Below are 14,637 nucleotides of genomic sequence, written 5' to 3'. Positions count from 1 at the left end.
ATTCTTAAACTTGGGAGCAACAAATGTAGCTCAGTTTCAAAAGTTTCCTAAGGCTAAAGCTTTATGTGGACTCCACTGAGGGACAGCTAGCTTTGAATAGTTTAAAGAAATGGATTCTGTGCTCAAAACACTGGACAAGGACTGAAAATCTGTAGCTGGTGCTCAGCTTTGCTATACTCTTCATGCTTTGCTAAACTCTTCATGCATTGCTAAACACCATCTTCTGACTAAGGAAGACAAGAAGTCTCCTTTCTCCTGGTTAGACCCTGCCCTGTTTCTGCAGAACAAGAACTCTCTTCAGCTGATGCATCACTAACAGTAAGTAGGTGGGTGTTATCCAAGACAATATATTTGCCCTTTCACAGTACAATCTGATTTCTCTGTACAAAGCATCAGTACATTTTTTACAAGAGTTTAATCCCCACAAGTTTTGCAGTATCAAAGAAACAAACCTTAAAAGAAATTATATGCTTCAGCTATTGGGAGTTTAGGTTTTTATAGCAGACTGCAACACACTCACGAGCAGCTCAAGCCATACATTATTCCTATATGAAGAACAAAACAGCACGCGACCAAAGATGCATCTGGCCATGCAGTAAGACTGCTACTATCTATCACTTAAACAGATGAGAAAAGTTGCCAGTAAGTGCTGCCAACTGCTGCTCTAATAAACAATATTTCTCTCAACAGAAAGCCGGGACCAAGTGCTGATTTATAGCAACCGTGCCATGCTTTCCCTGTGCTATCTACACTGGAGACAATACCAAGTAGCTCTGAGCACACCACATTTTTATAAAAACAAACCAACGGGTGTTGGCACAGCACCTTATCTGCTCTATGTGAGCATAGAAACACTCAAATTGCCCCAGTGGACCCCTAAGATCCTTTATCACATTTATGCTGTTGGTTTCTCCAGCACAGCTTTGAGAATGAAGACCAACAGTCAGTGAACAGTGCTCAGTGATATATTTGACACACTGGGACCTATGGATGCAAAAGTCAAATCAAAGGCTGTGAAGAAGTAGCAGAGGTTACACCCTGCTGCAGAGGTGAGTCGTATGTGTGCTCTGAATCAGCCTGAGCACAGAACCAGGGGAAGTTGAGAGTCACGCAAATGTTGTGGTTCACAGATAAAGCTGTAAAAATTCCTTATGCGTCTTCCGAATGAATGCCTGCCGTTCAATTACCACCACTCGTAAAGGGAGAAGGAGGCTCTGGAACAGCACGATCCCTCTCCATCATTAACGGCTGGTGGGGAAACATCCTGTTTTGGAGACCGCATTAGCTTACACGAGTGTGAAGCTGCAGTGTTCCCATCTCCCATCATGTTCAAGATGTCTTCACAGTGGGTTATTAGCCTGGTAGCTGTACTAACACAATTTCTGCCTGGTGGGCGATGTGTACATTGCTCAGCCTCCCCAAAATGCTTGATTAGCTATTTCCACGTACACAATCCATCCTGGGGCCCATCACAACTTTTCATGCACATTTTATTCAGATCCAATATGAAACACGCATTCATTCAGAGCTGTGTGTCTGCCTAATGCCACAGCTCCCGATCTCTACTCCCAGCCCCCTCGGAGTCGTGCTCCATCCTGAGCCAGCTGCCCAGAGTCTCTGATCAAATGGCTTTATGAAAAAGTATAACTCCTAGACCTAGTGCAATTATTTACATTTCTCTAAAGTTTAATGCATATTTTGCTAAAGTTAATCTTCCAAAAAGATACTTAAGCTTAGTTCAAAGGCACTTCAGGGCAGAGAACTACAGATTTATTGCAGCAGTTGTGATGGATGTCTAATCTTTTTTAATTGGCATATGTCTGCCTTCAGTTTCCATCTGCTGATTCTTACTAAAACACTATTTAGGACCCAACTCTTCTTTTCCCATGAAAATACTACTTCATTGTAATTGAAGCCTCTCTTAATCTCTTGAATAACTACATACACTAACAATTGAAAAGCTCAAGCCCATTTCCATTTCCCATTTCCAGCTGACAGTTGTCTCTACAGATCATGACAGAGACTGTGCTGCTTGGAAACTTTTACCCCTCTAGCAGACCCTGGTAGAAATTTCAGGAAAATATTCCATTCTTTTTCTATGGTTGAAGCTGCCCAGAGACAGAGTGGTTTCAAAATAACTGCAGACTAGTCCACCCTTTTTCATTGACAAACATCGGGGTGACTAAGAGCACATTAAATGTGTTTTGAAGGGAGACATTTTGTCCTACAAATTCCCATGGCAAGAAGGGGGTAGAATGCTACAGATGACCCACCACACAGGGTTGCTCCAGCAGTCTGGCAGGTGCTGGACACAAATGTGTGTGAGGTCAGGTCTCAAGTCAGAAGCAGCAGTGGTGGGGATGTAAACCCGCTGATGTCTCCAAGCTCTGTATTGTGGGATCGTGCTGAATTTCTGCGCAACGGCCACTGCTTCCATAACTAGCTGACAGCGAAAAGGAGGCTTTTAGAGAGACAGGGAAGAATAGTTTTCACATATTGTATTTAAAAGGGAGTATTCCTCAACAACAGAAGCTTTTTACATCACGTTGTCAAGAGAGGGGTTCTGCCTTTTTCATTAAGGCTTTTAGGCCGCTCAAACACGAACAAGCATTTGTTACAGGACAGGTCTGAAATAGCACGTTAAGGAGGAGCTTAGGTGAAATTCAGTTCTATTCATCCAAAAATCCACAGAGACCATGACTGGTTAATAAACTACTTCTTCCTAGTTGGGAACTTTTACCTGGTATTTTAAGATTTCCTTTTTTATTTTTTTTTTAAGCAGAAGATTGACTCTACAATATGCATACATTAAAGTACAATCAGGAAAATATTTGCTATAACATGTTCATTTGTTTGAAAACACAGATGGTTCTGTCCTTAAATTTACAGGGAATGGAAAACACATCAAAGAATGAAGTAACTAATTACAGGGACACATTTGTTTGGGCCCTACCCAAATAGCTAACAGATCTGGACAGAGAAACACAGGGTCCTTTAAATGAACAGGAAAATGCTGTAAGTTAAGTTAGCCTCCTGGCATTTTCTGTGCATTGCTTGGGTTGTTTTTTTTGGGGTTTCAGTTGTTTATTTGGGGTTTTCTGTCTGGCTTGAGGTTTTTGTGTTTGGGTTTAACTTTTGGTGCAATCCTGACCAACGCTGTCCATTATCTTACCGAGCTGATCACCCAAAAGGTTTTTCCAACAGCTGCGTGCTCCAGTGACAGGGAAGTTGGATCAAACTCGTGCTTTCTGTGCTCTCTTAGCCAACAGCCAAGGCACACTAATTTAACCTTCTAAGTTAGCAGTTTTCTCCACATCTGAAAAAGGAGCTGGTGATTTCAGAAGAAAAAGATTTTGGACATTTCTAGATATCTAAGGGGTGGAGAAGAGGATATAAAGAGCCTACATAACCCAGAAATCAAGCAGGCTGATCGAAAGTCCACCAAAACAGAAAAACAATGGCAAGCTCTTACATACTTAACCTTGTGACACAGAGAAAATGTTTCTTTAATAGCTTTCCTCCTTCTGCAGTAAAAGTTATGATCACATTCTAGAAAGGTGAATGGATGCTACTTAAGAGCTTTATTTTTTTTAACAGTTAAAAAGAAATCTAAGCACTAACCAATTTCTTGCTAGAGAGAAAGCACTCAGCTAACGGTATTTTCTCTCTACTGAAGACTACAATTTTATCCGTTGTTGCACAGAAACCACAGCTCTTATGAAAGTTGAATAACTTTCACCTGGGAAACAAAGAAAGAAACAGAGAGGGGAAAAGGCCCCTAATCTTTAATTTTGTCTAGGGCTTTTGCCTTTCTTCTGAGATTCTATGAGGAAAAATACAATTCTGGAGTCTTCTCTTGTTGAAGCTGACAAAATCCATTTCAGACCCAGGCTTTTGGTGAAGGCAGCTGAGGAGAAGGTCTTAGGCAATCAGATGTAATGTGGAAAGTTGTCAAAGAAGGACAGTAGGCTGAATATTCTTTTTAGATGGTAGAGTTTGTTTGTTTTCTGCTCTTAAGTTGAAAGCAAAGCATATTTTTTCAATGGCCTTTTTGACTAAGGCTAAAATGAAGGAATAACAACTTCTGTAAATAATCCCACCTAAAGTAGTACTAAATTACAGCAGCATTTCTCTAACATAATGGTTTGAGAGAAAAAAATCTGTTAACAGTTGGCAGCTACTGTACATGGCTTCCCATTTTTCTGGAAATCCGGCCAAGTCTTCCTCCTTCCCATGCAGGGGATTAAAATATATAATATTTATATATTTGCTATATATATGCTAGAAAGCATATATTACCAAACATTTAGGAAGAAACAAACATTCTTAGGATTTCTATACTAAGCACAGAAGGAAAACTGAGTGTTTGTTTCACATGGGAAAAGTAGATCATCAATACGAACGTTTAAATTTTTTTGTTTAGCTAATTACTGAGCAGTTTCCCAGTGAACTTTAAAAAGGACGAGGCATTGCATTGCACTAAATAGTGACATTTTGAGAAGCACCTTAAAGATTCAAACTTATGGGTTAGTCTTCAAATTCCATATGCTTTTTCCTCTTTGCAAATATTTAACCTCTGCCCCTCTTTACTCAGGAAAGAGGAGTGAAAATCCCAGAGTCAATGTGCAATGTATATTTAATTCCATTTCGCTGCTAATAGGCCATTTGCCGAGAAGGCATAAATAAAGTCTCCAGAATATTGCAGCCTGCTGTCCAGACCAGCAGAACTGTCTGGGTACATAGCAGGTGAAAAATAGCACAGGAGAACTACGTTACACTTTTGAATGCACAGGAAACTCTAACAGAGGATAATCCCTTTCCCATAGTTTTAGAAGACAGATTTTTCCTTTTGCCATCACTGCACTGAACATGAAAGCATCAGTGCCATTGATCTTCCCATTAGCGTGTGGTCTGTCCTGAACGCTGTCCAGCATCAGATTGTTCTGTAAAAGACATAAATATGAGATATATTCCAATTAGAGGACTTCCCTGAGCTTCTAAGTCCTCCTGACATCACTGAGCTCTGCTGCCCTTTTCTTAAAGTCGGCCAAAAGGAATTTCATGGAGTTTCTTTTCCCTTTAGCCTGGAGCAGGGCACTGGCACATGGCAGGGGCTCGCAGGATATTCAGGAAATTCTGCCAACAAGTGCTTTTCAGAGGTTTCTAACAGCACGAATAGATGACTCTCACAGCAAAACATTTTACCATTTCAAACACCAGTGCCAAATTCTAAGTTGTGCTTCTTCCAAAACCTAGGGTATTGTTACCCAAGGAAAACTTGTAATATAAAATAAAAAAAAAAAAAAAACCCACAAACTTGCCAAGACATGCTCCATGCCCCTATCTAAACCACTTTTTTGGTAACAAAGATTCAGGCTGAAAATTTATGCAGGAGAGGAAGGCTCCATGCCCAACACTTAAACGTTGATAGTGTTACACTTTTTGAAGCTGAAAATTATTTTTCAGCAGAAATTTTTAGGCAGGCTTAAAAGAAGAACTACAAGGCAAATTTAACACTTTTTTTTTAAATTATTGCTTTGGAATTTTGCGCAGATCTGAATGTATTTATACTCATATTGTACTCAGGCTTCTCTCAGAAATACCTCGATAACAGAGATTTTTGCCAAAGCAATGAGCCAGGTAAAAATGCAAGAATAACTGCACAGAAAATAATTAAACCCCACACTGTAGTCTCACACTAAGTGGTCACACGTTGCTCATTCAATACACTAAATCATTTGGGAATTTCATTTTTATTTATTGTGCGTGGGCTGAGTACAATATGCACTTATGGGAGCAAGTGGGTTGTCCTGGATTTATAGTAGAACAACATAAAGACCAGCAAAGGAAAAAAGTGTTTTAAGACTTGTTTTGAGGGGTTTTTTGTCAATAAACTGCTTATAAAGAAAGACTATGATCAGATGCAAGGAAGAACTGATATTGGAGGGAGGATGAAAAGATTATAATTTTCTGTGTCTTATGAGATGATCAGGTCTCACAGAAAAAATAAACTTACCAGACTTCAGAAGGTGGTTAGAGCAGATTATCACACATGAGAAAGGCACAGAGCAGAGTCATTTCTGACATTACACTTCTGGCAGCCTGAATTTTAAGACTCATAATAGAAAAAAAGTTTTCCTTTGGGATAACAAAACTACTTTTTTGCTAAGCACAAACTTTTGAAAAACCCTAATAAAATTACCAATAAAAGCAAAGAAGTGAACTTTGGAGAAGTCACATCAAGAACAGGTTGTTGTGGTGAGAAAGGAAAGTGCTTCTTCTCTAGCCTGCCACAACGGAAGCATCCTGGGAGAAAGTCAGCCTTAAAAATTCTGCACAGAGGAGGCATTTGGGAAAGGTTTGTATGGTCAGAGCCTGTCTAATAGCAAAATTCTGTGCAGTGGTTTCTTAAACAGAGTCTCTCTGCAGACAGCTATCCATTTGAGAACACGGTGGTGTTTGCTTCTTGCATTGCTGAAGCACCATGTTAGACCTTCTCAAGCTTCTTATTGCAGTAACCGTGCACAGAAAACAAGGAAAACAACACTGAAGTGCTCCGAGTGGGTATTTCTGACATGGCTGAAAGGCTGAGTTTCTTTTAAGAAGCACTGTTTCTATTTCCAACCAAACCAGCAGTAGTAACTAAGTAGGAACAAGAGAATCATCGATAGACTTTTTTGTACTGAAAAGATGGAAAAAAAATTCAGACCCTTCAGCAATGGCAGCTTCCTGCATGACGTGTAATTTAGGAAGCCTTGATAATAAAGAGCAATGCAACCCAAGACAAAATGCTGGAGAACAAGTGGAATGGTGGCTACAGAGGAAAACCTAAAAAGGAACACAATCTACATTTTGGTTTTGCAGAAACAGTCCCCACTATGTATCCATCACTGCCTGCATCCCTAAAGGAGATACAGACCCCCTTGAAATTATTTGGATCACGTATTCCTCACACTGAGCAGGTGTCAGTGGAAGAGATGTATGGATACATAGGATCATTCAGATTAGAAGGGACCTCGGGAGATCATCAGTCCAACCTCCTGATCGAAGCAGGGGTGCTATGAAGTCAGACCAGGTTACTCAAAGATTAAGCCAAATCCTTGGGCTGGGTATTGTGTATCTTTCAGATTTTTTTATCTGAAGATACTTCCCCTTCCAGAAACTGAATTTATGGAAACTGCATGAAGGGAAGCTTGAAGAAATCACCTTCTAAAGTGCCCTGGAAAATAAGAAGTTTGCTATGAAATACCAACACTGAGCCTCAGAGGGGAGTTCATTACTCTGTATTTTACTATTTTTCCATGCTTTTATCATTAGGACAAAGATGCAAAGTACTTTCACAATACAGTGTGTTATGTGTGCAATTAACATCTAATTTCAGTTTGTATGTTATTGTGGTCCATCCTACACTTAAGCTGCTATAACCAAAATATTGCTGCTTACACCATAAATTAGATCTCCAAGACATTAATTCTATTTCCCAAGACATATCAAACACCTATATGATGTTATCGCTTTATTTTCCTTTGAAAGATGAACCAGCTGTCTGATCCAATATTTCAAGCCCTTAAGATCTTAAACAGAAGCCACCAAGGTATTGAAAGCAAATTATTTCTACTGGAAGGAACTTCAGAATGACTGACTGATGAGCAGCTTTTATTTCCTTTCCATGTTAACACATTCAGGTGTGGTCTCCTCCCGTCAGACACCTATTTAATATGATAAGATATGGCCAAGATTGTGCAGATCAGAACAGAAGCAACACAATGATAGTTATCAAGTCTTTCCGCCCCAGGTCCATAGCAGTAGAAACCCTTGGGCTTACTGAAGCAGTTAACACAAAGTGATCTTTAACGCACATATTGCTTATAAAGTTTTTCTTCGACCCATCAGACTATTCAAGAACCACGATGCCAGTATAATCAAGTTATTCTGAGATAGGATTTAATGCCTTCAGCACAAGTGTACTCCTACTAAATGTGAATGAATAAAGATTTAGGACTGCAAACAGGAGCGAGCTGAGAAGAAATCATTATTAAAAGTCCCACCCCACAACTGGGTGAGCACAGGCAGGCAGAGCAGCTGTACTGACACACAGAGCATTTTGGCTGCACAGAAGCAGACACAAAGCTGAGATCTTTGTCTTTGAAGTTCTTCTATATTATAAAACCTACAGAAATAGGAAAAACATCACAAGGCTTGGATTGCTCGTATGCTGAGACTTCAGCTTACCGTGCTGATCAATATTGTCTCCTTACTGTGAATGTTTTCCTCTTGTGTCAAAACTGCACACAGCACGGACATGGCAAATACGCCTTGTCTATGTGTCTTCGCTAATCCTAGCAGATTTTACCAACTTACCCAACACTACCAACCATTTGTTTTGGCTTCTCCTTTACAGGCAAGTTGTATTAACTGAAATGTCTTATGCAGTTCAGACTTCCAAGCCAAGAAAATCCACAGCCACTGCACTAGGCAGAGAGGCACCTTTAAGAAGCATCAAGAGATCTTGGAGCAGTTTGCTTCCAGATTTGGTAGCTCCAGTTTTTCCCCTCATAGTATTAGTGTTCTGAGCCTTGCATGTAGAATTTTGTATCGTGAAAAGCAGTGCCACAAAAAGCTGTGGGAATTTACATCAGTAGAGGAAGACAGTACAACAGGCACAACTCTGAAAAAAGTCAATTAATTTTAGAATAATAAATTCTAATATGGGATGTGTCTTTCATCACTTAATCAGCATTTTCTACACAGATGTGTCTCAGACCGAAGTATTTGAAATAAATCATTGGATCCAAGTACATGCCTTTAAGTACAGGTATCATTTCCAACTACATCCCCCTTCAGGAACGGATGTTATCTCCATCACATACAGCACAGGTTAAGGTATTTAAGCACACTTCAATGAATAGGAGCAGTGAGCCTTTTTTTTTTTTATTCAAGTCTTAGCTATCGCTGTTACAGAAACACTAAAAATTTATACTCAGCAGATCCACCACAAAGGGACTACAGCTCCACCGGCTTCCCACATCCCTCGCTTGACCCCAGCTGATGTGTGAATGGGAAAGACAAGAGTTTTGCAAGGAATGATGGCAAGTTGCGCTCGAGAAAGAAACACATGAAGAAAGCAGCAAATGACATATGGCTTTACACTGATGGATTTGAAGGCGCAGTGGGCAGCAGACTCTGAAAGCACCAGCTGTTGAATATAAAACACTTGACACTGCTGAGACATTTGGAAGCCAAACATTGAACACTGAAAGAGAAACTTCAGGGGTATTCATCCAAGAAAATTCGAAGCCTTAGAGGGAAGAATTAACTGGATTTGATCACTCAACCCAGCAATATCAACATGAAGGCACGTCAGCCTTCTTACTTGGCATCTCTGTGAATCACGCAGCCTTACAAAAGGCAGCGTTGCTGGACACCTCTGCACAACAGTAAACTTCAAGACGCAGAGAGCCACAAGCACTAGCACGCAGTCTATTGTCTCTCTGTGCCACATGGTGCTGGGCTGATGTGTCTGTCAGTGGCTGCCTTCACACTCCTGACAGGCTATTTCTCAGCTACATAACGGATAGGTCAATTATAGTCTGCTTCCATTTGTAAGATTTCTACCCAAAAGTTAGCATCTTTTTAAGTTATATTCTGACTCAAAGAAATAATCTGTATTTCCTCTTTGTTATTAGTAATAAATATGGCCTCAGAATCCATTAAAGCTAATGAATCTGTCTTGGGTTCTTTAAGCATGCTACTATTATAACTAAACAACAGTGGCTTTACTAGAGGGTTACACAAGGGGAGACTTTGACCTTTCTATATCTGTATATTCCCGATGATGTAATGTTCAAACAAAAACAAAACAAAACACCAGAAAGCATTTATTTCTTTTTGTATCAAGTGGGGTTCTCTTCAAGCAGCAGATGAATGATCGTCAAGGGTTAGTTATGAATGCTATCACACCGTTAGACAAATGGTACAGCTCATGGGAAAAATGAGTTTTATTTTCTGTATGCAGTAAACCTGCTCAGGTGTGACCTTCTCTTCTTTTGCAGAGAGGATTCCTCTTAATGGCTGAGAGGAGCTTAAATACAAGTGGCCAGACTGTAACACAGGCTTGGCTGCTTTGTTACACAAAGAATGTAGTGTAAAACCTCCCTGCTACAAGACAGATATATCACCAGCTTTGAAGGTTGCTCTTAAACACATCAGTGCTGCCTACAAAGTAGCAGTTCATTTTGATTACTTTGTCTGCAAACATAACATTACTAAAAAAAAAAAACCAAAAACAAAACAATGTAAGTTACTCTCCAATAATGCTTTGCAAACAAAACCACGACATGTTCCTTATGGAACTTGTGCTATGGGTTCCCACAGTAATAACAAAAGCAAATCTATGATAAAAGCTGGATGTAAAGAATTTGGTTAACTACAAACCGATTGTATTTCAAGACTATTTCCTTTTCTCCATTAATCTTCTACACAGTAACAGAAATGGCTTGTTGTACACTTTAGCTGAACACGTCTCATACACAAGCACTTTTCTGGGGGGAAAAACTGCAAGAAAACAAAGCTACTGTTATAAGAGGTTTCAAGAGCAAACCTACCATTGACTGTTAGTGCTACCCATAAGCTTTAGTCTACCCTTTTCAAGCACACAGCAATAAAATGTCTTATAAAATACAACAGTGGAGATTGTTTTGAATAAAGAAAAGAACAAGCAAGAGGCAGGGAAAAGGGACAAGCTTTGTGTATTGTTTTCTGTTTATATTTAAGTGCATTTTTGCTCTTACAACCACCCTCAAGAAATGAGTCCTCTGGCCTAAAGACAGTAACCAAATAAATTAGTCATAGAAATTGGCAGGCTGTGAAATACACACACGCACAAACCCAAAACAAGAGAAAAAACCCTACCAAAGGATATATGGCATATCTGTGTACCTTGCCAGAACAAGAAAGATAGTCAACAGATAAAAAAACCGTGGTGAAAAGAAGAGAGAGGGTTTTACTTCATTTTTTTAAGAGAGAGGTAAATATACAATTCATGCAAGAGGTAAGTAACTCTCTGGATATAAAGTGAGCTTGCTATGAATTACAGCAGGCTTATAATTAAAAAGAGCTGGAAATCCTTAACTGCTACTCTGCATCCAGTCATTAATGCAGCCAGTTACACACTGCAGTCATTAACATACCCATAAATTGTTTACCTAGCTACTGTTATACAGCAGCTCTGTATTTAAAATGCGATTCCCACTCAATTGGACTGGAACTACCGTATGTTTTATATGTAGATGCTACAGTAATGGCAGAAGGAACAATAAAATCTGCTTAGAAAGTCATGATAATTTAGAGAATATCTTCTTTAAGAGAATAATTATGTAAAATTTCAGTGTTCAAGGAAACCTCACAGGTTCTGTATATCCTTCCCTAAAGAACATAGCGGATCTTTTGTTACAAGACACCCCTGAGACAGAATAAAGAAGTCAGTGTGGGTTCATGCCAAGTCCTATAATGAGCAAATGATGACCAAGAGAAAAAATAAAAACTTAGATCTTGGCTCCAACCTGACTAAGCAGAGCATTTTCTACAAAAATAACAAACCTACTTCAGTAGTTTGAGAGTGGCAATGTCAAGATTAATATAGGAATATACAAGCTTTCTATTTTTACTATAAAAATATTGCGCTCATGTAGATCAATCAAATTCTTTATGATAGCTCTCTCGTATACAGTTTTGTCCCCTTACAACCAATATAGAAGATTACAAGTCTGTTCTTTGAATTTATACCAAATCCCATTCCCAAGTTATAGCTTCTTAATTACTGAGAAAATTCATATGTTTCTGTAAAGAACTGCTTACCCATGCTGTGCTTTGTTTTCTGCAGGATGTCTTACTTCAGAGCTTCAGACATCATCTCTCCCATGTTCTTGGAATAACACTTATCTGTTATTTTGGTATGCTAAAAATTCCTTTATATTATCAAAATGTGATATAAATTGCATTTTTTCTTCTGAATCAGCACAACACACTTTTCTTTCAAACCTACTTCAGAAGTGGAAAATAATGTTCTATTCTACACTTTTAGCTAAACTGCAAAACAATACTTGACGACTACAACTACACTTCCATTGAGACATAGAAAAAAAGACTAGTATTGGCCTAGGAAAGAAAGGCTTGTTTTTACTTGCTTTCTTCTTGCTTTCCTACATATAGCAAAATGAACACAGAAAAAGTTAGAGGGAGGGAGATTAATCTGATACAGTTCTCCTGTTACAGTTAGCCACTCATCATCACAACCAGGACAGCTGGGACTAATCAAGGGTCTGAATGAAATAACATGGGCATCCTTCCATATAAAAGCTTTAAAACAGAATAATATTGTAATTTCAAGTACTTTTTCTTATTATTAGAGATTAAAGTTGCATTTTAAATGCGGTAAAAAAACATACCTTATATTATGATTAGCAACAAGTTTCCTTCCCAATGATTATGTGCACTGAAAACACAGAGAAATAGAAAAGAGTTTACTTTTTTTACACGTACTGGGAAAAAAGTATATTAACTGTCCCAAGGGAGGGATAAATGCTGGTTTATTACAATGCAAATCTGTCATTCACTATGACATGCTTTCTTAAGTACATTAAAGATCCCTCTAGGTACTCTGCTCATGTACTTCTTTTCCGCAGATGCTCAGTAATCTGAAAACAACTGTTGTGCTGTAATCCTGTTCTTCCAGAAACCTCTCTTAATCTCTCTCCTGTTTACAGGCTAGTTACCTGTGAACAAATAGCCTAGGGTATCACCTGCTGTAATAAACAGCAAGATGCCGCCCCAGGCCTCAGGTTTCATTTTGTCCCCTTTCTCAAAAATACGACATATGGCTCCCCTTTTCCATTTCTTTATATTATTTTCAAACCGCCAAACTAACACAAATTAGTTTTTAAAGTCTTATCCCCTCCTGCTCTTAACAATTCAGTGGGAACATTATCAACACCTGGGGCTTTATTGTTCCTGGGTGTTCTGGTGCCTCTTGGTTCTTCTACAAATGGCTCAGCTGGCTGGAAAATTGCTGTTTGTTTGCCTTTACCCATTTCACTATTAAAGAGATCGTTAAAATACTCCCTCCATCTTTCTGTAATTGCATTCTTTGTAACTAAGATTTCCATTTTTGTCCTTTATCTGACTCATGCACAGTTCACGTCCTTGTCTCAAATGCTGATATCTCAGTGAATTGGTCTGAAGCTATCTTAGTACACTGCCGCTTCAACTGTACAGAGACATTTTTGTACCAGACTATCTTTTTGCTGAATCATTTGCATTACCAGAAGACTCATGGAAGTCACAAGATCCTTGTCACATATCAATGTTCCATTGCTTTCTTATACTCTTGATCAAAAACTGTTTATTTTTTTCTCAGAGTTTTTCCTGTTGTTTCCTCCTGCTCTTTTCTTTACTCCATATGTTTCCCAGCTGGTATAAAACTGTTGCACAATGTTCAAGCATGTTCCCACCTGTCTCTTTGGTGTTCAGGTCTTTATTTTGGTTCTCAAGGGAGAATATTACACTTAGAACTTCTCTCTTCATTAGAACAACTCTGTCATTTTCTGAAACAGTAAAATACATCTGAGGCATCTACCTTCACTAGATTTGTTCACTGACAGCTTTGAAATATCAAATGGTTACTAGTAACTTCCACACATTTGTTGTGAAGGATACAGATGTTAACTTTAGTAGATTTTTAACCATCTTTTCTAGGACACAGAACGGCAGCTGGAACTGTATATGCATCACAATTACCAAAAGAGAATTTCAGTTGACTCAGGTTCACTTTGAGTTACTGTGGGAACTCCATGGAGATTTCAGTTTAATGACTCCAGATGAATACAGAGGCACCCAAGGATTCCTCCTTCAGTAAGTTTACATGGTACAGCTATTTCTAAATGCTGACACAAGCTATTAATCTCTTTTCCCGTGCTTGTGCATTGCCTTTCTTACACTGCTTTATGGATGTCATTCCTTCGTGTACATTACCAGTAAGTTGTTCGCACAGGAAAACCCCAGCACACCCCAGTCTGTATTCACGGGCATCCAGAATCCCTCAGACCAAGGGCTGTGGATTAACCCCTACCACAAACTGCAGCACACAACGAGCTTCACTACAAAATTTTATTGTAACACACACAAAACAGCGTGTTTCTTCATACTGCTTGAAGAGTGACAAAAAATAAAAACCCTGAGGCAAACAATATTGAAAATTTTGGCTTAGATTACATAATTGTAGCAAAAATAGTCTACAACATCATTTTTTTTTCAAGCCTTCCCCAGCACAGCCTCTCCCCGTCCCGCCCTGGCTCCCAGGCCCTTTCCTTCCCCTTGACCTCCGCAGGCGCAGCCCGAGGTGAATCCCCGCGTTCTCCCCACAGCTCTGCCCCTTGCCGGAGCCACCCACCCTCCCAGGGGTTTCTGCCGAGCCCCGCAGCCCCCAGCCTCCCCATTTCCTCTGGCTCCATCGCTGACCACGACTCCCCGCCCTCAGTCCCCTGCGCGGCTCCTCAGCGCTGTGACAGACACCGGGAGAGGTGCCTCCTGCCCCGCGCAGAGCTTCCGGGAGCTCCCTGCCCGTAGTCCAGCCGAGATGGG

This window comes from Pterocles gutturalis, unplaced genomic scaffold, assembly GCF_000699245.1.
Source record: "Pterocles gutturalis isolate BGI_N339 unplaced genomic scaffold, ASM69924v1 scaffold8746, whole genome shotgun sequence".
NCBI classification, from domain to species: Eukaryota; Metazoa; Chordata; class Aves; order Pterocliformes; family Pteroclidae; genus Pterocles; species Pterocles gutturalis.
This window is presented reverse-complemented; position numbering follows the sequence as displayed.